Source organism: Synchiropus splendidus, chromosome 13 (assembly GCF_027744825.2).
Source record: "Synchiropus splendidus isolate RoL2022-P1 chromosome 13, RoL_Sspl_1.0, whole genome shotgun sequence".
In the NCBI taxonomy this organism is placed as follows: Eukaryota; Metazoa; Chordata; class Actinopteri; order Syngnathiformes; family Callionymidae; genus Synchiropus; species Synchiropus splendidus.
Window position 1 is genome coordinate 23,309,245 of NC_071346.1, and position 25,793 is coordinate 23,335,037.

Consider the following 25,793-nt stretch of genomic DNA (forward strand, 5'->3'; position numbering starts at 1 on the left):
GCACAATGAAGGAAACGCGTTTTCAGCCTGAGATAAGGTTGATTCCGGAACGCCAAACATAAAAATGTTGATAACTTTGGAAAAACACTTCAAACAGCTTAGATTTGATGTGCAACTACTAGAAAGACCCTTTCTGCTATAGTGGGAGTTGAAAATGTCATGTTCTGAAGCTTCCCCGCAAAGTTATGGCACATTGCAGAAAACGCGTTTTCAGCCTGAAATAAGGTCGATTGCGGAACGCCAAACACAAAAATGTTGAAAACTTTCAAAAAACACTTCAGTTTAGATTTGAAGTGCAAGTACGACAAAGACCCTTTCTGCTATAATGGGAATTGAAAATTTCATGTTCTGAAGCTTTCCTCCAAAGTTATGGCACATTGCAGAAAACGCGCTCACAGCTTGAGATAAGGTGGGTTCCGGAACGCCAAACATGAAAATGTTGATAACTTTGGAAAAACACTTCAAACAGCTTAGATTTGATGTACAACTACTAGAAAGACCCTTTCTGCTATAGTGGGATGTGAAAATGTCATGTTCTGAAGCTTCCCTGCAAAGTTATGGCACAAGGCAGAAAAAGCGTTTTCAGCCTGTGATAAAGTGGGTTCCGGAACGCAAAACAAAAAATTGTTGATAACTTTCGAAAAACCCATCAGACAGCTTAGATTTGATGTGCAACTACGAGAAAGACACTTTCTGCAATAGTGGAAGGTGAAAATTTCATGTTCTGAAGCTTCCGTGCAAAGTTATGGCACAATGCAGAAAACGTGTTTTCAGCCTGAGATAAGGTGGGTTTCGGAACACCAAGCATAAAAATGTTGATAACTTTGGAAAAACACTTCAGACAGCTTAGGTTTGATGTGCAACTACTAGAAAGACCCTTTCTGCTTTAGTGGGAGTTGAAAATGTCATGTTCTGAAGCTTTCCTCCAAAGTTATGGCACAATGCAGAAAACGCGCTCACAGCCTGAGATAAGGTGGGTTCCGGAACGCCAAACGTAAAAATGTTGATAACTTTGGAAAAACACTTGAAACAGCTTAGAATTGATGTGCAACTACTAGAAAGAACCTTTCTGCTATAGTGGGATGTGAAAATGTCATGTTCTGAAGCTTCCATGCAAAGTTATGGCACAAGGCAGAAAAAGCGTTTTCAGCCTGAGATAAGGTTGATTCCGGAATGCCAAACATAAAAATGTTGATAACTTTGGAAAAACACTTCAAACAGCTTAGATTTGATGTGCAACTACTAGAGAGACCCTTTATGCTATAGTGGGAGGAGAAAATTTCATGTTCTGAAGCTTCCCTGCAAAGTTATGGCACAATGCAGAAAACGCGTTTTCAGCCTGAGATAAGGTTGATTCCGATACGCCAAACATAAAAATGTTGATAACTTTGGAAAAACACTTCAAACAGCTCAAATTTGATGTGCAACTACGAGAAAGACACTTTCTGCAATAGTGGAAGGTGAAAATTTCATGTTCTGAAGCTTCCGTGCAAAGTTATGGCACAATGCAGAAAACGTGTTTTCAGCCTGAGATAAGGTGGGTTTCGGAACGCCAAGCATAAAAATGTTGATAACTTTGGAAAAACACTTCAGACAGCTTAGGTTTGATGTGCAACTACTAGAAAGACCCTTTCTGCTTTAGTGGGAGTTGAAAATGTCATGTTCTGAAGCTTTCCTCCAAAGTTATGGCACAATGCAGAAAACGCGCTCACAGCCTGAGATAAGGTGGGTTCCGGAACGCCAAACGTAAAAATGTTGATAACTTTGGAAAAACACTTCAAACAGCTTAGAATTGATGTGCAACTACTAGAAAGAACCTTTCTGCTATAGTGGGATGTGAAAATGTCATGTTCTGAAGCTTCCATGCAAAGTTATGGCACAAGGCAGAAAAAGCGTTTTCAGCCTGAGAAAAGGTTGATTCCGGAATGCCAAACATAAAAATGTTGATAACTTTGGAAAAACACTTCAAACAGCTTAGATTTGATGTGCAACTACCAGAGAGACCCTTTATGCTATAGTGGGAGGAGAAAATTTCATGTTCTGAAGCTTCCCTGCAAAGTTATGGCACAATGCAGAAAACGCGTTTTCAGCCTGAGATAAGGTTGATTCCGAAACGCCAAACATAAAAATGTTGATAACTTTGGAAAAACACTTCAAACAGCTCAAATTTGATGTGCAACTACTAGAAAGACCCTTTCTGCTATAGTGGGAAGTGAAAATTTCATATTCTGCAGCTGTCCTGCAAAGTTATGGCACAATGCAGAAAACGCGTTTTCAGCCTGAGATAAGGTGGGTTCCAAAACGCCAAACATAAAAATTTTGAGAACTTTAGAAAAACACTTCAGACTGCTTAAATTTGTTGTGCAACCACTAGAAAGACCCTTTCTGCTGTAGTGGGAGTTGAAAATTTCATATTCTGAAGCTTTCCTGCAAAGTTATATCACAATGCAGAAAACGCGTTTTCAGCCTGAGATAAGGTCGATTCTGGAATGCCAAACATAAAAATGTTGATAACTTTGGAAAAACACTTCAGACAGCTTAGATTTGACGTGCAACTTCAAGAAAGACCCTTTCTGCTACAGTGGGAGTTGAAAATTTAATGTTCTGAAGCTTCCCTGCAAAGTTATGGCACAATGCAGAAAAGGCGTTTTCAATAAGGTGGGTTCCGGAACGCCAAACATAAAAATGTTGATAACTTTGGAAAAACACTTCAAACAGCTTAGATTTGATGTGCAACTACTAGAAAGACCCTTTCTGCTATAGTGGGAGGCGAAAATTTCATGTTCTGAAGCTTCTCTGCAAAGTTATGGCACAATGCAGAAAACGCGTTTTCAGCCTGAGATAAGGTGGGTTTCGGAACGCCAAGCATCAAAATGTTGATAACTTTGGAAAAACACTTCACACAGCTTACATTTGATGTGCAACTACTAGAAAGACCATTTCTGCTATAGTGGGAGGTGTAAATTTCAAGTTCTGAAACTTCCCTGCAAAGTTATGGCACAATGCAGAAAACACGTATTCAGCATGAGACAAGGTCAATTCCGGAACGCCAAATACAAAAATATGATAAATTTTGAAAAACACTTCAGACAGCTTAGATTTGATGTGCAACTACTAGAAAGACCCTTTCTGCTACAGTGGGAGGTGAAAATTTCATGTTCTGAAGCTTCCGTGCAAAGTTATGGCACAATGCAGGAAACGCGTTTTCAGCCTGAGATAAGGTTGATTCCGGAACGCCAAACATAAAAATGTTGATAACTTTGGAAAAACACTTCAAACAGCTTAGATTTGATGTGCAACTACTAGAAAGACCCTTTCTGCTATAGTGGGAGTTGAAAATGTCATGTTCTGAAGCTTCCCCGCAAAGTTATGGCACATTGCAGAAAACGCGTTTTCAGCCTGAAATAAGGTCGATTGCGGAACGCCAAACACGAAAATGTTGAAAACTTTCAAAAAACACTTCAGTTTAGATTTGAAGTGCAAGTACGACAAAGTCCCTTTCTGCTATAATGGGAATTGAAAATTTCATGTTCTGAAGCTTTCCTCCAAAGTTATGGCACATTGCAGAAAACGCGCTCACAGCCTGAGATAAGGTGGGTTCCGGAACGCAAAACAAAAAATTGTTGATAACTTACGAAAAACCCATCAGACAGCTTAGATTTGATGTGCAACTACTAGAAAGACACTTTCTGCAATAGTGGGAGGTGAAAATTTCATGTTCTGAAGCTTCCCTGCAAAGTTATGGCACAATGCAGAAAACGTGTTTTCAGCCTGAGATAAGGTGGGTTTCGGAACGCCAAGCATAAAAATGTTGATAACTTTGGAAAAACACTTCAGACAGCTTAGGTTTGATGTGCAACTACTAGAAAGACCATTTCTGCTTTAGTGGGAGGTGTAAATTTCATGTTCTGAAACTTCCCTGCAAAGTTATGGCACAATGCAGAACACACGTTTTCAGCATGAGACAAGGTCAATTCTGGAACGCCAAACATAGAAATATGATAACTTTGGAAAAACACTTCAGACAGCTTAGATTTGATGTGCAACTACTAGAGAGCCCCTTTATGCTATAGTGGGAGGAGAAAATTTCATGTTCTGAAGCTTCCCTGCAAAGTTATGGCACAATGCAGAAAACGCGTTTTCAGCCTGAGATAAGGTGGGTTTCAGAACGCCAAGCATAAAAATATTGATAACTTTGGAAAAACACTTCAGACAGAATAGATTTGATGTGCAACTACTAGAAAGACCCTTTCTGCTATAGTGGGAGTTGAAAATGTCATGTTCTGAAGCTTTCCTCCAAAGTTATGGCACAATGCAGAAAACGCGCTCACAGCCTGAGATAAGGTGGGTTCCGGACCGCCAAACGTAAAAATGTTGATAACATTGGAAAAACACTTCAAACAGCTTAGAATTGATGTGCAACTACTAGAAAGACCCTTTCTGCTATAGTGGGATGTGAAAATGTCATGTTCTGAAGATTCCATGCAAAGTTATGGCACAAGGCAGAAAAAGCGTTTTCAGCCTGAGATAAGGTTGATTCCGGAACGCCAAACATAAAAATGTTGATAACTTTGGAAAAACACTTCAAACAGCTTAGATTTGATGTGCAACTACTAGAGAGCCCCTTTATGCTATAGTGGGAGGAGAAAATTTCATGTTCTGAAGCTTCCCTGCAAAGTTATGGCACAATGCAGAAAACGCGTTTTCAGCCTGAGATAAGGTTGATTCCGGAACGCCAAACATAAAAATTTTGAGAACTTTCGAAAAACACTTCAGACAGCTTAAATTTGTTGTGCAACCACTAGAAAGACCCTTTCTGCTATAGTGGGAGGTGAAAATTTCATATTTTGAAGCTTTCCTCCAAAGGTATGGCACAATGCAGATAACGCGCTTACAGAGTGAGATAAGGTGGGTTTCGGAACGCCAAACATAAAAATGTTGATAACTTTGGAAAAACACTTCAGACAGCTTATATTTGACGTGCAACTACTAGAAAGACCCTTTCTGCTGTAGTGGGAGTTGAAAATTTCATGTTCTGAAGCTTCCCTGCAAAGTTATATCACAATGCAGAAAACGCGTTTTCAGCCTGAGATAAGGTCGATTCTGGAATGCCAAACATAAAAATGTTGATAACTGTGGAAAAACACTTCAGACAGCTTAGATTTGACGTGCAACTACAAGAAAGACCCTTTCTGCTATAGTGGGAGTTGAAAATTTAATGTTCTGAAGCTTCCCTGCAAAGTTATGGCACAATGCAGAAAACGCGTTTTCAATAAGGTGGGTTCCGGAACGCCAAACATAAAAATGTTGATAACTTTGGAAAAACACTTCAAACAGCTTAGATTTGATGTGCAACTACTAGAAAGACCCTTTCTGCTATAGTGGGAGGTGAAAATTTCATGTTCTGAAGCTTCTCTGCAAAGTTATGGCACAATGCAGAAAACGCGTTTTCAGCCTGAGATAAGGTGGGTTTCGGAACGCCAAGCATCAAAATGTTGATAACTTTGGAAAAACACTTCACACAGCTTACATTTGATGTGCAACTACTAGAAAGACCATTTCTGCTATAGTGGGAGGTGTAAATTTCAAGTTCTGAAACTTCCCTGCAAAGTTATGGCACAATGCAGAAAACACGTATTCAGCATGAGACAAGGTCAATTCCGGAACGCCAAATACAAAAATATGATAAATTTTGAAAAACACTTCAGACAGCTTAGATTTGATGTGCAACTACTAGAAAGACCCTTTCTGCTATAGTGGGAGTTGAAAATGTCATGTTCTGAAGCTTCCCCGCAAAGTAATGGCACATTGCAGAAAACGCGTTTTCAGCCTTAAATAAGGTCGATTGCGGAACGCCAAACACAAAAATGTTAAAAACTTTCAAAAAACACTTCAGTTTAGATTTGAAGTGCAAGTACGACAAAGACCCTTTCTGCTATAATGGGAATTGAAAATTTCATGTTCTGAAGCTTTCCTCCAAAGTTATGGCACATTGCAGAAAACGCGCTCACAGCCTGAGATAAGGTGGGTTCCGGAACGCCAAACGTAAAAATGTTGATAACTTTGGAAAAACAGTTCAGACAGCTTAGATTTGATGTGCAACTACTAGAAAGACCCTTTCTGCTATAGTGGGATATGAAAATTTCATGTTCTGAAGCTTCCCTGCAAAGTTATGGCAGAATGCGTAAATCGTGTTTCCAGCCTGAGATAAGGTCGATTCCGGAACGCCAAACATAAAAGTGTTGATAACTTTGGAAAAACACTTCAGACAGCTTCGATTTGATGTGCACCTACTAGAAAGACCCTTTCTGCTATAGTGGGAGGTGAAAATTTCATGTTCTGAAGCTTTCCTGCAAAGTTAAGGCACAATGCGTGAAACGCGTTTTCAGCCTGAGATAAGGTCGATTCCGGAACGCCAAACATGAAAATGTTCATAATTCAGGAAAAACACTTCAGACAGCTTAGATTTGATGTGCAACTACTAGAAATACCATTTCTGCCATTGTGGGAGGTGAAAATTTCATGTTCTGAAGCTTCCCTGCAAAGTTTTGGCACAATGCAGAAAACGCGTTTTAAGCCTCACATAAGGTCGATTCCGGAACGCCAAACATAAAAATGTTGATAACTTCCGAAAAACACTTCAGACAGCTTAGATTTGTTGTGCAACTACTCGAGAGACCCTTTCTGCTATAGTGGGAGGTGAAATTTTCATGTTCTGAAGCTTTCCTGCAAAATTATGGCACAATGCGTGAAATGCGTTTTCAGCCTGAGATAAGGTCGATTCAAGAACACCAAACATAAAAATGTTGAAAACTTTCGAAAAACACTTCAGACAGCTTAGATTTGATGTGCAACTACGAGAAAGACCCTTTCTACTATAGTGGGAGGTGAAAATTTCATCTTCTGAAGCTTCGCTGCAAAGTTCTGACACAATGCGTAAAACTCGTTTTCAGCCAGAGATGACGATTTCAGAACGGCAAACATAAAAATGTTGCTAACTTTGGAAAAACACTTCAGACAGCTTAGATTTGATGTGCAACTACTAGAAAGACCCGTTCTGCTATAGTGGGAGGTTAAAATTTCATGTTCTGAAGCTTCCCTGCAAAGTTGTGGCACAATGCAGAAAACGCATTTTCAGCCTGACAAAAGGTGGGTTCCGGAACGCCAAACATAAAAATGTTGATAACTTTGGAAAAACACTTCAGACAGGTTAGATTTGATGTGCAACTACTAGAAAGACCCTTTCTGATACAGTGGGAGGTGAAAATTTCATGTTCTGCAGCTTTCCTGCAAAGTTATGGCACAATGCAGAAAACGTGTTTTCAGCCTGAGATAAGGTGGGTTCCAAAACACCAAACATAAAAATTTTGAGAACTTTGGAAAAACACTTCAGACATTTTAGATTTGATGTGCAACTACTAGAAAGACCCTTTCTGCTATAGTGGGAGGTCAAAATTTCATGTTCTGAAGTTTCCCTGCAAAGTTATGGCACAATGCAGAAAAGGCGTTTTCAATAAGGTGCGTTCCGGAACGCCAAACATAAAAATGTTGAAAACTTTCGAAAAACACTTCAGACAGGTTAGATTTGATGTGCATCTACTAGAAAGACCCTTTCTGCTATAGTGGGATGTGAAAATGTCATGTTCTGAAGCTTCCCTGCAATGTTATGGCACAATGCAGGAAACGCGTTTTCAGCCTGAGATAAGGTGGGTTTCAGAACGCCAAGCATAAAAATATTGATAACTTTGGAAAAACACTTCAGACAGAATAGATTTGATGTGCAACTACTAGAAAGACCCTTTCTGCTATAGTGGGAGTTGAAAATGTCATGTTCTGAAGCTTTCCTCCAAAGTTATGGCACAATGCAGAAAACGCGCTCACAGCCTGAGATAAGGTGGGTTCCGGAACGCCAAACGTAAAAATGTTGATAACATTGGAAAAACACTTCAAACAGCTTAGAATTGATGTGCAACTACTAGAAAGACCCTTTCTGCTATAGTGGGATGTGAAAATGTCATGTTCTGAAGCTTCCATGCAAAGTTATGGCACAAGGCAGAAAAAGCGTTTTCAGCCTGAGATAAGGTTGATTCCGGAACGCCAAACATAAAAATGTTGATAACTTTGGAAAAACACTTCAAACAGCTTAGATTTGATGTGCAACTACTAGAGAGCCCCTTTATGCTATAGTGGGAGGAGAAAATTTCATGTTCTGAAGCTTCCCTGCAAAGTTATGGCACAATGCAGAAAACGCGTTTTCAGCCTGAGATAAGGTTGATTCCGGAACGCCAAACATAAAAATGTTGATAACTTTGGAAAAACACTTCAAACAGCTCAAATTTGATTTGCAACTACTAGAAAGACCCTTTCTGCTATAGTGGGAAGTGAAAATTTCATATTCTGCAGCTGTCCTGCAAAGTTATGGCACAATGCAGAAAACGCGTTTTCAGCTTGAGATAAGGTGGGTTCCAAAACGCCAAACATAAAAATTTTGAGAACTTTCGAAAAACACTTCAGACAGCTTAAATTTGTTGTGCAACCACTAGAAAGACCCTTTCTGCTATAGTGGGAGGTGAAAATTTCATATTCTGAAGCTTTCCTCCAAAGGTATGGCACAATGCAGATAACGCGCTTACAGAGTGAGATAAGGTGGGTTTCGGAACGCCAAACATAAAAATGTTGATAACTTTGGAAAAACACTTCAGACAGCTTATATTTGACGTGCAACTACTAGAAAGACCCTTTCTGCTGTAGTGGGAGTTGAAAATTTCATGTTCTGAAGCTTCCCTGCAAAGTTATATCACAATGCAGAAAACGCGTTTTCAGCCTGAGATAAGGTCGATTCTGGAATGCCAAACATAAAAATGTTGATAACTGTGGAAAAACACTTCAGACAGCTTAGATTTGACGTGCAACTACAAGAAAGACCCTTTCTGCTATAGTGGGAGTTGAAAATTTAATGTTCTGAAGCTTCCCCGCAAAGTTATGGCACAATGCAGAAAACGCGTTTTCAATGAGGTGGGTTCCGGAACGCCAAACATAAAAATGTTGATAACTTTGGAAAAACACTTCAAACAGCTTAGATTTGATGTGCAACTACTAGAAAGACCCTTTCTGCTATAGTGGGAGGTGAAAATTTCATGTTCTGAAGCTTCTCTGCAAAGTTATGGCACAATGCAGAAAACGCGTTTTCAGCCTGAGATAAGGTGGGTTTCGGAACGCCAAGCATCAAAATGTTGATAACTTTGGAAAAACACTTCACACAGCTTACATTTGATGTGCAACTACTAGAAAGACCATTTCTGCTATAGTGGGAGGTGTAAATTTCAAGTTCTGAAACTTCCCTGCAAAGTTATGGCACAATGCAGAAAACACGTATTCAGCATGAGACAAGGTCAATTCCGGAACGCCAAATACAAAAATATGATAAATTTTGAAAAACACTTCAGACAGCTTAGATTTGATGTGCAACTACTAGAAAGACCCTTTCTGCTATAGTGGGAGTTGAAAATGTCATGTTCTGAAGCTTCCCCGCAAAGTAATGGCACATTGCAGAAAACGCGTTTTCAGCCTTAAATAAGGTCGATTGCGGAACGCCAAACACAAAAATGTTGAAAACTTTCAAAAAACACTTCAGTTTAGATTTGAAGTGCAAGTACGACAAAGACCCTTTCTGCTATAATGGGAATTGAAAATTTCATGTTCTGAAGCTTTCCTCCAAAGTTATGGCACATTGCAGAAAACGCGCTCACAGCCTGAGATAAGGTGGGTTCCGGAACGCCAAACGTAAAAATGTTGATAACTTTGGAAAAACAGTTCAGACAGCTTAGATTTGATGTGCAACTACTAGAAAGACCCTTTCTGCTATAGTGGGATATGAAAATTTCAAGTTCTGAAGCTTCCCTGCAAAGTTATGGCAGAATGCGTAAATCGTGTTTCCAGCCTGAGATAAGGTCGATTCCGGAACGCCAAACATAAAAGTGTTGATAACTTTGGAAAAACACTTCAGACAGCTTCGATTTGATGTGCACCTACTAGAAAGACCCTTTCTGCTATAGTGGGAGGTGAAAATTTCATGTTCTGAAGCTTTCCTGCAAAGTTAAGGCACAATGCGTGAAACGCGTTTTCAGCCTGAGATAAGGTCGATTCCGGAACGCCAAACATGAAAATGTTCATAATTCAAGAAAAACACTTCAGACAGCTTAGATTTGATGTGCAACTACTAGAAAGACCATTTCTGCCATTGTGGGAGGTGAAAATTTCATGTTCTGAAGCTTCCCTGCAAAGTTTTGGCACAATGCAGAAAACGCGTTTTAAGCCTCACATAAGGTCGATTCCGGAACGCCAAACATAAAAATGTTGATAACTTCCGAAAAACACTTCAGACAGCTTAGATTTGATGTGCAACTACTCGAGAGACCCTTTCTGCTATAGTGGGAGGTGAAATTTTCATGTTCTGAAGCTTTCCTGCAAAGTTATGGCACAATGCGTGAAATGCGTTTTCAGCCTGAGATAAGGTCGATTCAGGAACACCAAACATAAAAATGTTGAAAACTTTCGAAAAACACTTCAGACAGCTTAGATTTGATGTGCAACTACGAGAAAGACCCTTTCTACTATAGTGGGAGGTGAAAATTTCATCTTCTGAAGCTTCGCTGCAAAGTTCTGACACAATGCGTAAAACTCGTTTTCAGCCAGAGATGACGATTTCAGAACGGCAAACATAAAAATGTTGCTAATTTCGGAAAAACACTTCAGACAGCTTAGATTTGATGTGCAACTACTAGAAAGACCCGTTCTGCTATAGTGGGAGGTTAAAATTTCATGTTCTGAAGCTTCCCTGCAAAGTTGTGGCACAATGCAGAAAACGCATTTTCAGCCTGACAAAAGGTGGGTTCCGGAACGCCAAACATAAAAATGTTGATAACTTTGGAAAAACACTTCAGACAGGTTAGATTTGATGTGCAACTACTAGAAAGACCCTTTCTGATACAGTGGGAGGTGAAAATTTCATGTTCTGCAGCTTTCCTGCAAAGTTATGGCACAATGCAGAAAACGCGCTCACAGCCTGAGATAAGGTGGGTTCCGGAACGCCAAACGTAAAAATGTTGATAACTTTGGAAAAACAGTTCAGACAGCTTAGATTTGATGTGCAACTACTAGAAAGACCCTTTCTGCTATAGTGGGATATGAAAATTTCATGTTCTGAAGCTTCCCTGCAAAGTTATGGCAGAATGCGTAAATCGTGTTTCCAGCCTGAGATAAGGTCGATTCCGGAACGCCAAACATAAAAGTGTTGATAACTTTGGAAAAACACTTCAGACAGCTTCGATTTGATGTGCACCTACTAGAAAGACCCTTTCTGCTATAGTGGGAGGTGAAAATTTCATGTTCTGAAGCTTTCCTGCAAAGTTAAGGCACAATGCGTGAAACGCGTTTTCAGCCTGAGATAAGGTCGATTCCGGAACGCCAAACATGAAAATGTTCATAATTCAGGAAAAACACTTCAGACAGCTTAGATTTGATGTGCAACTACTAGAAAGACCATTACTGCCATTGTGGGAGGTGAAATTTTCATGTTCTGAAGCTTTCCTGCAAAGTTATGGCACAATGCGTGAAATGCGTTTTCAGCCTGAGATAAGGTCGATTCAGGAACACCAAACATAAAAATGTTGAAAACTTTCGAAAAACACTTCAGACAGCTTAGATTTGATGTGCAACTACGAGAAAGACCCTTTCTACTATAGTGGGAGGTGAAAATTTCATCTTCTGAAGCTTCGCTGCAAAGTTCTGACACAATGCGTAAAACTCGTTTTCAGCCAGAGATGACGATTTCAGAACGGCAAACATAAAAATGTTGCTAATTTTGGAAAAACACTTCAGACAGCTTAGATTTGATGTGCAACTACTAGAAAGACCCGTTCTGCTATAGTGGGAGGTTAAAATTTCATGTTCTGAAGCTTCCCTGCAAAGTTGTGGCACAATGCAGAAAACGCATTTTCAGCCTGACAAAAGGTGGGTTCCGGAATGCCAAACATAAAAATGTTGATAACTTTGGAAAAACACTTCAGACAGGTTAGATTTGATGTGCAACGACTAGAAAGACCCTTTCTGATACAGTGGGAGGTGAAAATTTCATGTTCTGCAGCTTTCCTGGAAAGTTATGGCACAATGCAGAAAACGTGTTTTCAGCCTGAGATAAGCTGGGTTCCAAAACACCAAACATAAAAATTTTGAGAACTTTGGAAAAACACTTCAGACATTTTAGATTTGATGTGCAACTACTAGAAAGACCCTTTCTGCTATAGTGGGAGGTGAAAATTTCATGTTCTGAAGTTTCTCTGCAAAGTTATGGCACAATGCAGAAAAGGCGTTTTCAATAAGGTGCGTTCCGGAACGCCAAACATAAAAATGTTGAAAACTTTCGAAAAACACTTCAGACAGGTTAGATTTGATGTGCAACTACTAGAAAGACCCTTTCTGCTAAAGTGGCAGGTGAAAATTTCATATTCTGCAGCTTTCCTGCAAAGTGATGGCACAATGCAGAGAACGCGTTTTGAGCCTGAGATAAGGTTGATTACGTAACGCCAAACATAAGAGTGTTGATAACTTTGGAAAAACACTTCAGACAGGTTAGATTTGATGTGCAACTACTAGAAGGACCCTTTCTGCTATGGTGGCAGGTTAAAATTTCATGTTCTGAAGCTTTCCTCCTAAGGTATGGCACAATGCAGAAAACGCGCTTACAGAGTGAGATAAGGTGGGTTTCGGAACGCCAAACATAAAAATGTTGATAACTTTGGAAAAACACCTCAGACAGGTTAGATTTGATGTGCAACTACTAGAAAGACCCTTTCTGCTAAAGTGGGAGGTGAAATTTTCATGTTCTGAAGCTTCCCTGCAAAGTTATGGCACAATGCAGAAAACGCGTTTTCAGCCTGAGATAAGGTGGGTTCCAGAACGCCAAACATAAAAATGTTGATAACTTTGGAAAAACACTTCAGACAGCTTAGATTTGATGTGCAACTACCAGAAAAACCCTTTCTGCTACAGTGGGAGGTGAAAATTTCATGTTCTGAAGCTTCCCTGCAAAGTTATGCCACAATGCAGGAAACGCGTTTTCAGCCTGAGATAAGGTCGATTCCGGAACGCCAAACATAAGAATGTTGATAACTTTGGAAAAACACTTCAGACAGCTTAGATTTGATGTGCAACTACTAGAAAGACCCTTTCTGCTATAGTGGGGTGTTAAAATTTCATGTTCTGAAGCTTCCCTGCAAAGTTATGGCAAAATATGTAAAACGCGTTTTCAGGCTGACATAAGGTGGGTTCCGGAACGCCAAACATAAAAATATTGATAACTTTGGAAAAACACTTCAGACAGCTTAGATTTGATGTGCAACTACGAGAAAGACGCATTCTGCTATAGTGGGAGATTAAAATTTCATGTTCTGAAGCTTCCCTGCAAAGTTATGGAACAATGCAGAAAACGCGTTTTCAGCCTGAGATAAGGTCGATTCCGGAACGCCAAACGTAAAAATGTTGATAACTTTGGAAAAACACTTCAGACAGCTTAGATTTGATGTGCAACTACTAGAAAGACCCTTTCTGCTATAGTGGGATATGAAAATTTCATGTTCTGAAGCTTCCCTGCAAAGTTATGGCAGAATGCGTAAATCGTGTTTCCAGCCTGAGATAAGGTCGATTCCGGAACGCCAAACATAAAAGTGTTGATAACTTTGGAAAAACACTTCAGACAGCTTAGATTTGATGTGCAACTACTAGAAAGATCCTTTCTGCTATAGTGGGAGGTGAAAATTTCATGTTCTGAAGCTTTATGCAAAGTTATGGCACAATGCGTAAAACGCGTTTTCAGCCTGAGATAAGGTCAGAGAGAGGAAGGAAACCACTATCTGTCAAACCTGTAATGATTTATTGATTAATGACTCCGGAAGTAATAAACCCCAACCCTTCCGGAAGTAATAAAGCCCCTCCCCCTTTTTATATCAAAAAGAAATTAAAATAATAACCCACTCTAGTTTTTATATCAACAGGAAATTAAAATAATAACCTCCCCTTGTTTTATGACGGGAAGGAAAATAACGGTGGTTGAGAGGGGAAGCTTCACCCTTGTGTGATACAAGGGTGGGGGTCGGTTACATCCTCACAGACGCAACAAATGGTTAAGCATGGCGGGGGTGTCAGGTAGGATCCGTGGGAGGGTGGGGTGTGGGGGGTCGGTTGCATCCTCTCAGACGCAACAAATGGTTAGACACGGCAGGGGGTGCCAGGTAGGGTCTGCGAGAAGGAGGGGTGGGGGGTGTCGGCTACATCCTCACAGACGCAACAAATGGTTAGACACGGCAGGAGGGCCAGGTAGGGTCTGTGGGAGGAAGGGGTGTGATGAGGCTTCGGGGATTACCTTGAGGGTGTGGGTAAAACCTGCGATATTATTTCTGGTTTAAACATTCTAGAAGTTATTTAACAGCTTATGAAGCAGTTTTTCATTCTTGAAATATTTCTTAAAGATAAAACAGTAGAAAGAAAACACTTTTTTTTTTTTTTTTTAAAGTCTGCACTCATAGTTCAAATGACACAGCCACCAACTCATGCACCATTTTTCAAAATGTGTTTAAAACAGATAATTTGTACATGTCTGAGAAATACTTTTAGTTTTCAGAATAGAACAAAAGAAAGAAATACTTTTAGTTTTCAGAAAATAAGGTTGAGTGAACAAGAGTAAAACAAAAGAAAGAAATACTTTTAGTTTTTCAGAAAATAAGGTTGAGTGAACAAGAGTAAAACAAAAGAAAGAAATACTTTTAGTTTTTCAGAAAATAAGGTTGAGTGAACAAGTGTAAAACAAAAGAAAGAAATACTTTTAGTTTTTTCAGAAAATAAGGTTGAGTGAACAAGGGTAAAACAAAAGAAAGAAATACTTTTAGTTTTTCAGAAAATAAGGTTGAGTGAACAAGTGTAAAACAAAAGAAAGAAATACTTTTAGTTTTTTCAGAAAATAAGGTTGAGTGAACAAGAGTAAAACAAAAGAAAGAAATACTTTTAGTTTTTTCAGAAAATAAGGTTGAGTGAACAAGTGTAAAACAAAAGAAAGAAATACTTTTAGTTTTTCAGAAAATAAGGTTGAGTGAACAAGTGTAAAACAAAAGAAAGAAATACTTTTAGTTTTTTCAGAAAATAAGGTTGAGTGAACAAGGGTAAAACAAAAGAAAGAAATACTTTTAGTTTTTCAGCATTAGTTCAGACGACACAGCTATTCAACTCATATGACTTTCTGCTGAATCAGTCTATTTAATTTTATACCCCGGTTTGAAACAATGCATTTTTACTTATTCAGGAAATACTTTCAAACAGCTGGGGTGACAACTGGTGTTATGCCTGACTCTTTCTCAGACACTGAAACAGAGTCTGTGATAATTGGTTAATTTACAGGGGAGACGTGAGTTCTTTCCCACACGATTGAATCTTCAAAAGAGACAATTTGAAGGCAGAGCTCATTGACTTTCAGACAACGTTGTTTAGGCCGTGTTCACACCCAGGACACCCCACCTGTAGACCTTCCTTTTCAAATTACGCCATTTGGTGGAGGGTCGGTTCACACCTCTGAGCTACCTAGCAGACACGGGGCTCTTCCTGTGTTGTTTTGAAGTATTCAAATCAACAAAGGCGTCACCTAGGCCCTGCCCACACAAACGGAGTATTTAGGTGACCCTGATTCAGACCACATTTTACATCAGTTCAGGGGTAACCTTTGCTGTTGACCAGACCTCCCAGAACCTTAGCCGCCTCTCCAAAAGACTCCAGGCCTACCATGGATGCCTCTTCCTCCGCACAGCGTAGGTGAATATCAATCTATCTATTTGTCTATCTATCTATCTATGTACAGTATACATATATGTATATACATATATGTATATCTATGTATCTACATTTACATATATAAGTATAATAAAAACGTTATGTCATGTTTATCACGTACCACATCTCTTTTCATTCACAGATATCGTCACTCATCTGTGTGATGTTCATTTAACACAGAGTGATACAGGTAAAAAATATTTAATTATTTTATAATTCGTTGTTAATACCTCTACTATTAAGCGCTACAACAACCGCTCTTCTATTTTTCAGATATTATCGCCTCCGCGGATAACTTTCCGGAGACGCTGATTGACGCTGAGGAGCTTGAGCGGTTAATGCGGGGAACTTTTGAAGACGGAGGCGTCCACACGGCTCCGTCGTCGGTGAATCCGAGAGCGAGTCTTCGAGTGAGCAGCGTTGAGGATCCGAACACCCCGTGTGTTATAATAATCGACAGTGAGGACGAGTTTACCGCACCTCGGTCTGAGCCGAGTACAGGAAATCGACTGAAGGGGAGTAACCAGCGCTCTCTGAGTCGGAAACGGCGGTATAATTCGACACGGAAGACAGGACCGTCGCGAGTCATTGGTGAGAAGGAGACAGCAATTCTAAACATAATTACGATAACTAGGTAAAGAATAACAATATTTATTAAGTGTATATACGTGCATATGTGTGTGTGTGTGTGTGTGTGTATACGTGTGTGTGTGCATGAAAAGATCAATCGGAACCCGGAAATCAGACACGCCCGGGAAGTCGGACGGACCCTGCGGTGGCTGATCATTTATTGGAGGGGTCGCTCCAACTGTTCGTCGGTGAGAGCAAAACATTCAGTTCAATCAAAAAAAAAAAAAGAAAAAGTATTTTAACCACATCCTGTCGATGTGTTTTATGTTTAACTACCTATGTTTTTTGTTTTATTCAATGCCTGTGCGTATAAAAACAGATGTTCAGTCAGAGGTCGAAGGAGTAGATCATTCGCACGTGGATTCTTTCACTCAGCAGACACCGCAACTGATTGGGGGTGAGAAAAAAACATTTAGAGTGATAGTTTACGTTTCACTGCTGTATTTATTTATTTATTTTTCACATAAAAAACAGATACAAAGGCGACGAGTACGCCGTGTCTTCTACCCATCGCTTCAACGCAACCTCCAACGTTTGGTAAGATGCGAATCTCAATTTTTTTCAACACACATCTCTACCGTTCAGTATCAGATGAATGGTTGTATGTTCAGTATTATACTTGTGGTTTAATGATGCGTCTATTTGGTGTGTTAGAGCATCAAGCTATCTGTTATCTGTAATTTGGTTTATCTATGTTCAGGCTATATGCTTTTAGACAGTGTAATTTTATTATTGAAGGTGTTTGAGTAACTGTTACAGCTAAACGTCGTTGTAATTTTATTACTATGCTTTTAATGGTTATGACCCCTAGAGGTCGTGATTACTATTTACACTATGCTTTAACGTCGTTGACCGCTAGAGGTCGCGATTACTATTCACACTATGCTCTAACGACGATAGCCACCAGAGGTCGTGGTTACTCTTTACACTATGCTTTAACGTCGTTGACCACTAGAGGTCGTGGTTACTATTTACACTATGCTTTAACGTCGTTGACCACTAGAGGTCGTGATTTTACTAATTGTAATGCGCTTTAATGACAGTATACACTAGTGATTTACTATTTGTTTTTATGCTTTAAATGTTGAACCTTAGTAGATCCCTACGTTTATTTATTATTTTATTTTATTCTTTTTATTTATTTATTTATTTTTTAATGCTCTTAAGGATCTGGTTCTGTTGTGATGATGGATTTTTTGATATGGATGCTACACATGTTGTTGTTTTATTATCGTCATTGTTAGAAAACAACACGTCTCTACACCGGTTATATGATTACGTAATTGTGTTTTTTGCAGGTCGTATTTTTTCATATTTTACTCAGCTTATTTCCATACTACTCTACTTATATTTATACGGTATTAACTGCGACCGGAGGTCTTGCTTTCCGATTGTATTTACATTTGCATTGTTGTCAATATTCTGTTTCAGATCTCCCTCCGGGGTCTTGGCCTTTGTGGGAGACATCGACACCGGTTTTAGCAGTACCTCTGGATTTGCTATCTGGATCGTTCCCTGCGGAGGACTTGCCATCGACAACTGAGGAACCTGCACCTCCACTGCCACCGTCACCGCCGTCATCAGCACCGCCACCGTCACCGCCGTCATCAACACAGCCATCGACGCCGCCGCCATCAACACCGGCAACGACCTCGGACGGCCCACGGACAGCACCCCGGATACCGACGCCGTCTTACATCACATCACCCCTCGACCATCCCCTGCCTCTACCCCCTACCGCCGAGCAGAGAGTGCGTACGCTTGAACGGCGTCTACATCAGACCGAAATACAGAGTCGACGTCTAGCCAGGCAAGCGCGTCAAGCACGTAGATACCGACGGTTGGCGCGAAATCTACGTGAAGGTAAGATTAACAACTATTTCAATGAGTAATCAGCTGGGATGCATATGTCTTATATATTATTACCGCTGTTACAGAACTCATCGCTAAGGACGTCACAAATAAAGCTCTGGTGGCCGAAGTTCTGAGGCTCCTAAAACGTCAAGGACCTGGTGGTAACAGACGTCGTGGACTGATCTGAAGTTCAACCACAGTAAGGTCCATTTGGAGCCTCATTATTTAAAAGCAGTGCTGGATGATTGTGTTTTGAGGTTGCTGTTGCACCGCGGGACGATTGTGTTTTGAAGTTGCTGTTACATCGTGGGTGATTGTGTTTTGAGATTGTTGTTACACCACGGTTTTGTGTTTTGAGACTGTTGTTTTGTTTATTAAATTTTTAAATTATTATTTTATTGTTATTGTTATTGTTATTATTACGTTATGGCCGACCATGATGGTTTTCCTTCCGGTTCTGACCCTGAATCCACCCACAACCAGCACACTACACCACACCCCATTGGCCAGAGTGCTTCACCGACACGTATGTTTCTGGCTGACTTGTTTGACGACATGTCTGAGGAGGATGTAGTGCAGGTCTACGACCCGAGTATAAACGAAAACATGGAGTCAATTTTTTTTGGTGAGAGAGAGGATAATCGTATTTTTAATATGGTTCCTGCATCATCTCGTGAGGGTAGGGCTGATACCTCTTTAGACAATGACGATTGGTTAGAAAGGTTTGTTGATAATCTACAGACGGCTGATTCAGGGACACCTGCTCTTGACCCTCTGATAGATGTACCCTGCTCTAGCCGTAGCGACGACGTTGTTGACGATGACGTTGATTCGGTTCAGGAAGGATGCTGCATTGGTGGTACCGGTATTGATTCAGAAGTCATAGAGCCTTTTAACACCGACAGGATAAGAAGGGTGCTAACACGTCCTGCTGTACCAGACACTCCTGATTTAGCTACTTTCTACAGAGGCTTGATGGAACAGGTCAGAGAGCTAGCTGACGAAGCGCAGAGACTAGCAGAACGGGAGGACGTGGTTCAGCTTGAAGTGGTTGGCGAAGATGTTCAAGAACACGTTAATGTTGTGGTTGAAGGTGACGGCGGAAATATCTACCCTGCTTTTGAGGACCTCCTCAGCAACACAGTGCAGTCTGACAGAGTCATCGCTATGGGCAAGAGAATCGAATTAACGGTTCAAATTGTACATAACCCTCGAGGAGGCGCTAAACGCAAGCTCGAGAAGACACTGGATGCCGAAATTATTGGTAAAAAAAGACGGCATCTCTATGTAGTTGGTGGTGATGGAACTGATCAGCTTTGCTTCGCAATCAGCCTTTCTTGTCTCCTTAACCCTAAGCGTACGTACCAAGATTGTGTTGAGTTGGGAAGAGAATTACAAAACAAAGCTGGTTTAGATTCTCAAACACAGATCACATTTACAGATATACCCCTGTTCGAACAGATAGTGAAGCGTAAAATCGTCGTGTTTCATAAAACGACGGCAAACCAGCCATTAGCGCATTATGCCACCGGTTTTGCTGATGGTTCGGAACCCTTATACTTGTTTCTGCTTCAGGGACACTATTACGGGGTGAAGAACCCAAAAGGTTTTTTAGGAACACGTTACTTCTGCAGCAGCTGTCATAAGGGGTATGAAGATAAATCAAAACACATATGTAAAGGTCACTGTAGTGTTTGTCACGATCCTGTTTGCCCTACAGAGGTTCCAAACCCTGTAACTTGCGAGGACTGCCGCAGGGTTTGTAGAACGCCTTCCTGCATTGCGAGACACAAAGCGATTGGTGCTAATGGGTCGAGTCTGTGTCAGAGATACAAAAAATGTGAAAAATGCGGAAGGTGCCGGTATATCCCGTTAAAACAGGGTAAACCCAACCACTGTTGCGTTGTGCTTAAATGTAACATCTGCGGTGTAAAATTATCGACGACAAATGAGGTCCACCAGTGCTACATTCAAACCGTTGCCAGGAAGACAGAGCATCCTGATCTGGTTTTTTATGATTTTGAAACGTTTACAGACGACCAAGGTAGACATGTCCCTTTTTTAGTGTGTGTGAAGACGCAGAAAGGTGAAGAGAGGGTGTTTTACGGTCTCGATTGTGTTAGAGCGTTTCTTTTATATTTCAGAAAGAACCGGTTTAGAGGCTGTGTTTTTGTTGCGCATAATGCCAGGGGTTTTGACAGCATCATTGTCTTGAGAGGTATGCTTGACGAAGGGTTAATACCCAAGAGGATAATCATGACAGGTAGTAAGATACTTTGTCTTGAGGATCCTCACTACAAGCTAAAATTCATTGACTCTCTCTCATTCCTAACCATGCGACTCAGCTCCATGCCTAAAGCTCTAGGTTTCACAGACCATTGCAAGGGTTTTTTTCCACACAAGTTTAGCTCAAAAGAGCGCCTGCATTACATCGGGGCCTATCCTCCTCCCTCAGACTATGGCGTTGAGAGCATGTCAGACCCTGAACAGAGAGATTTTTACAGCTGGTATGAATCTGTGCGTGAGAATTCTTTCGATTTCAGGAGTGAAGCTATTCGTTATTGTAAAAACGATGTCGACATTCTGGCCAGAGGATGCACAATATTTAGAGAGGAGTTTTTTAAAGAAACAGGTGTTGATGCACTCTCATCCGTAACAATCGCCTCTGCGTGTATGGCTGTTTTCAGGACCAACTTTTTAAAACCAGACACATTGGCCATACCGTGTCCCTACAATTACATGACAAGAGGCACCAAGAGGTTCTCAGATGCTTCCATCCAATGGCTGCAGTGGGAATCACACAGACAGGGTATTTTCATCCAGCATGCCTTGAATCGTGGGGAGATGTCGTTTGGCCAGTATTTTGTTGACGGTTATGCAGAAGTTGACGGTGTTAAGCAGGTCTGGGAGTTTTACGGATGTTTCTTCCACGGGTGTCCTTCGTGTGTTGATCCTCATGCAGTCTGCCCATTAAGAGGTAGACCCTATGGTGAATTCTACTCTGCTACGGTGGGGAGAGAGCAGACGTTAAAGTCTGATCATGGGGTGCGACTTGTTACCATCTGGGAGCACGAATGGCGTTCGCTTCGACAATCGTGTGATGATCTCAGAGATTTTCTCTTAGATTTTGACACCCCTGAGCCCCTCAACCCTCGTAATGCCCTCTACGGCGGTAGAACCAGTGCTTTAAAGCTACGTTACACGACCAAGCCTGGTGAAAAAGTTTATTACGCTGACGTCACCTCTCTGTATCCTTACGTCAACAGCACATGCTCCTACCCTCTAGGGCATCCCCGAATAATCCACAAGGACTTTGGTGATCCTAGACAGTACTTCGGTCTGATCAAGGCGGTTGTCTATCCTCCTAGGGGTTTATATGTACCCGTTTTACCCTATAGAGGACCAGGGGGTAAATTACACTTCACATTATGCAGTATCTGTTCGAGTCGTAATGTTCAGGACAGTGACTGTACGCATAATGATGATGAGCGTGCTTTGACAGGGGTCTGGGTCACCGTTGAGTTCAACAAGGCTCTGGACAAGGGATACAAGGTGGCCAAGATTATCGAAGTATGGCATTTTGATAGATCTAGCGATTGTATTTTCGCGGGTTACATCCGTACATTCCTGAAGGGCAAGCAGGAGGCTTCTGGTTACCCTGCTGAGGCCGTTGATCAGGAAAGCCGCGACAAATACATTCAGGATTATCAAGCCCATCAGGGGATTTTGCTTTGTGCTGATAAGATTTGTCACAACCCAGCAAAGAGACAGGTGGCTAAAGTTTGTCTTAATAGCCTGTGGGGCAAGTTCTGCCAGAGGGAGAACATGTCTCAGGTTTCTGTAGTGTCAGACCCCAACGAGTTTTTCAGTTTCTTGTTTTCAGGGAAATACGAGGTCAGATACTTTAACGTGCTGGATGAGAAAAAAGTTGTGATCCAGTGGCGTTACAAGGGTCTCTACCCTCCTGGTAAAAGCAGCAATGTTTTTATCGGTGCTTTTACCACTGCTTATGCTCGTCTGAAGTTGTACAGTTACATGGAGAAATTGCAGGAGAATGTTCTCTATGTCGACACAGACAGCTTGATATATGTGGTGAAAGACGGTGAGACACCTTTAAAATTAGGTAACTATCTCGGTGATCTGACTGATGAACTCGACGGGGATAGCATCGAGGACTTTGTTTCGGCAGGTCCTAAGACGTATGCTTATAGGACCAAAGGACAGAAGAAGGTTGTGATGAAGGTTAAAGGTATCACACAAACAAAAGAATCTTGTCAGCGGATAAACTTTGACTCCGTCAGAGATCTTGTAGAGGGGTATTTGCAGAATTCACCTGATGGGGTGCTTGAGACCCTCCAACACAACATCGTGAGGGATAAAAAAAACATCACCGTAAAAAACAGGTCAGTTATTAAAAAACTCCGGGTCGTGTACGATAAGAGGCGATTGTTTTCGGACGGCACAACCAAACCTTTCGGATTCTGAGTTTTGAGTGGATGAGGGGTCATTATGGAAGGAATTAATTTCGATCCTCGTTTGAAAACACCATTTTCATGTCTAGTGGTGGGACCATCGGGGTCAGGAAAGACCCATTTTGTAAAATGTATGCTTGAAAATTGTGAACATGTTATGGATGATGTCAATGTAAATATTGTGTGGATTTATACTTCTTTTCAACCTATGTACACTGAATTGCAAAAGATGAATAAAAATATCAAATTCATTGAAGGTTTACCTGAATCTTTTGAAAATGAAGATGTATTTCCTTCTGATAGAAAACATTTGATTATTCTTGATGATGTTATTTTTGAAGCTTCTGAAAACCCAGAGGTTGTCCGTGTTTTTACACAGTACAGACATCATAAAAATATGAGTGTTATAATGCTGACGCAAAACTTATTTCATCGTGGTAAATATAGTCGTACTATTAGTCTGAATAGCAATTACTTTGTATTGTTTAAGAATCCTCGCGATAAAATGCAGATAAAAGTTCTTGCTCAACAGATTTACCCGTCTCAAAGAGCTTTCTTTCTAGAAAGCTTTGAAGATGCTACAACCGACGCTCACGGGTACTTAATTGTTGATCTAACACCCTCATGTCCAGAACGCTACAGACTAAGGACTGGGATACTTCCTCACCAGCGTCACACTGTGTACATATCAAAAACATCTGTTTAAGTTATGTCAGAGCGTATAAAAAGAAACGCTCTTTTACTTAAGGAACTATACCACGCTCCGTCAAAGAAACGTAAAGACATTTTGATGCGTAGTTCTCGGGACTTTATTCAAGCTCTTGGCGAGATTGCCCTGAATGTTTTGAAGGGGAATGTACCATTGTCGCAAGCTCAGTTCAAAAAACTAAAAAAACAGAAGAAAAACATCAGACTCTTGGCTAATAAAAAAGCGTGCGTGAAGCGTAAACGAAGGATTCTTAAAAAGCAGTCGGGTGGATTCCTGTTGCCGTTGCTAGCGGCTGCCGTTCCAATCATTGGAAATCTAATAGGCGGTCTTGTAAAGAAGTAAAAGGCCATGAAGACTGTCCAGAAAATGTATCTCGTCTCTCCTCAGCAAATTAACCAGTTATCACGCCCATCCACTGACATCCGTGAAACAGCCGAAGATGAATTTAATGAGAAGATGAGGACTGTTCTAAATGATTCTCAGTTAAACTCGTATGAGAAGATTAAAAAGTATGATGCTCTATTGCAGAGATATTTAACCTTTACAAAACAGGATCAGAGAGACCAAAGGAGAGTAACTCTGACTTTACAGCGAGACGGAGATCATCCCCTCGACTCTGACAGTCGCGACGAAAGCGTTCTAAAAACACCCTCTGTAACGGACGTCGTGGGTAAGGATATTCTAAACAGCCTTCCGTCAAAAGCTCGAAGAAATGCTGAATACATTATCCAGAGGATATCCAAAAATGGCGACGGTTGGAATATGAATGGTGAATTTATGTATGAAGGAAATGCTGTAAAAGGCTCTCATGTGATTGATATATTCAAGTACCTTTCCCTACCGTATAAGAAAACAAGTTCTTCATTACCTGAGGGGTGGTCCGAGTTTCTCGTCACATTATTAAAGCTAAACATCCCTCTCACACTGCTGTCCAATCCTGAAGCGAGGGCTCAATATCAGAGACTTAAATCGAATTCTACCTCGCGAAAGAAAAGTATAGCAGAGGGCTGGTCTCCCGACCCTAAGGACTCTAAAGTGACACCTCGACGACGCTTAACGCATGTAGCGACCAAAGGGAAGAAATTGTCTCTAACACCTCGATGGGTTTCATGAATAATTACCTCGTACACGGTTATTGTCTTTTCATCAATAAAATGTTTTATTGAATTACTATAAGATTACAGATTTTCTTTTTAACACACGCACAAACAAAATAAGATTAGTCACACGTTACAATAGTCTTTAAAATACAGAAGAGAACAGTTTTGCTGTTTCCACGGACAGTGTGCACATCTTTTTAGACATTGTTGATGTTCTTTCACAAAGTTGTATACCATGAGGTCATTTTTTAAGGTATCGTCGCTGTATAGACTTAATACTTCTCTCATAGACAGCCCTCTAGCGCGATGGCAGAGGTAGAAGACGCAGTGATGACCACATACAAACGATAGGGGGTGCTGTAGTTGACCATTGTTGTACTTGATGTCGACTGAATGTTTTTTGAGAAACTTTAAAATATTTTCAGGGTAATGTGCAAAGTAGGGACCCATTCCAAATGAGTCAAAGAAAGTTGTTCTGCCGTCTTCGTCGAGAGTTAAAGCCAACCAGTGCTCTCCCGGTTTATGCGACGGATGTGTGTTGACGATGAAATATGCAGGCAGTCTGAGGTGATGTGTCGATTGAGGCAACCTGTCCGACGGCCATACACCGTAAAATGTGTCACCCAAAAGACCTCTCAGCAGCCTCTGTAACTGGAGACTATCCATAACTTTTTAATAATAGTCCACCAGCACTTGTCTTTTTGCATCAATCTCCAGAATGGAATCGTAACAAGCGTATACAATCAGTGTTACGGTGTTCGGTAAGGGTACTCTGAATCTCATCTCCAGTCTTAAATTCCCATTTGAGACAGGAGAGAGAGCGTCGTTGTCGTCGGCTGGATTGAGATTAAATGCAAACAACGAATAACCGCTGTTAAAACCTTCACGGTCAATGCTTAGAGGCAGATCCTTCAAATGTCTTCCTGTAGCTAGAATCATGTTATAAAACTCTCTGACCGCCATACCGTTATTAAACTGAGGTTGAAAAGCTTTAGCGGGGATCTGTCGGCCATCCTGACAGAGGGCTAGATATTCAGTGTTGTAATGATGAAAATTGAACGGGGAGAGATCTCTCCTACCGGTAAACGCCTCGTGATGTACCAACCCTAAAACCACGTATTTAGGTATTGAACCCAGAAACAAATTCTCCTGGGT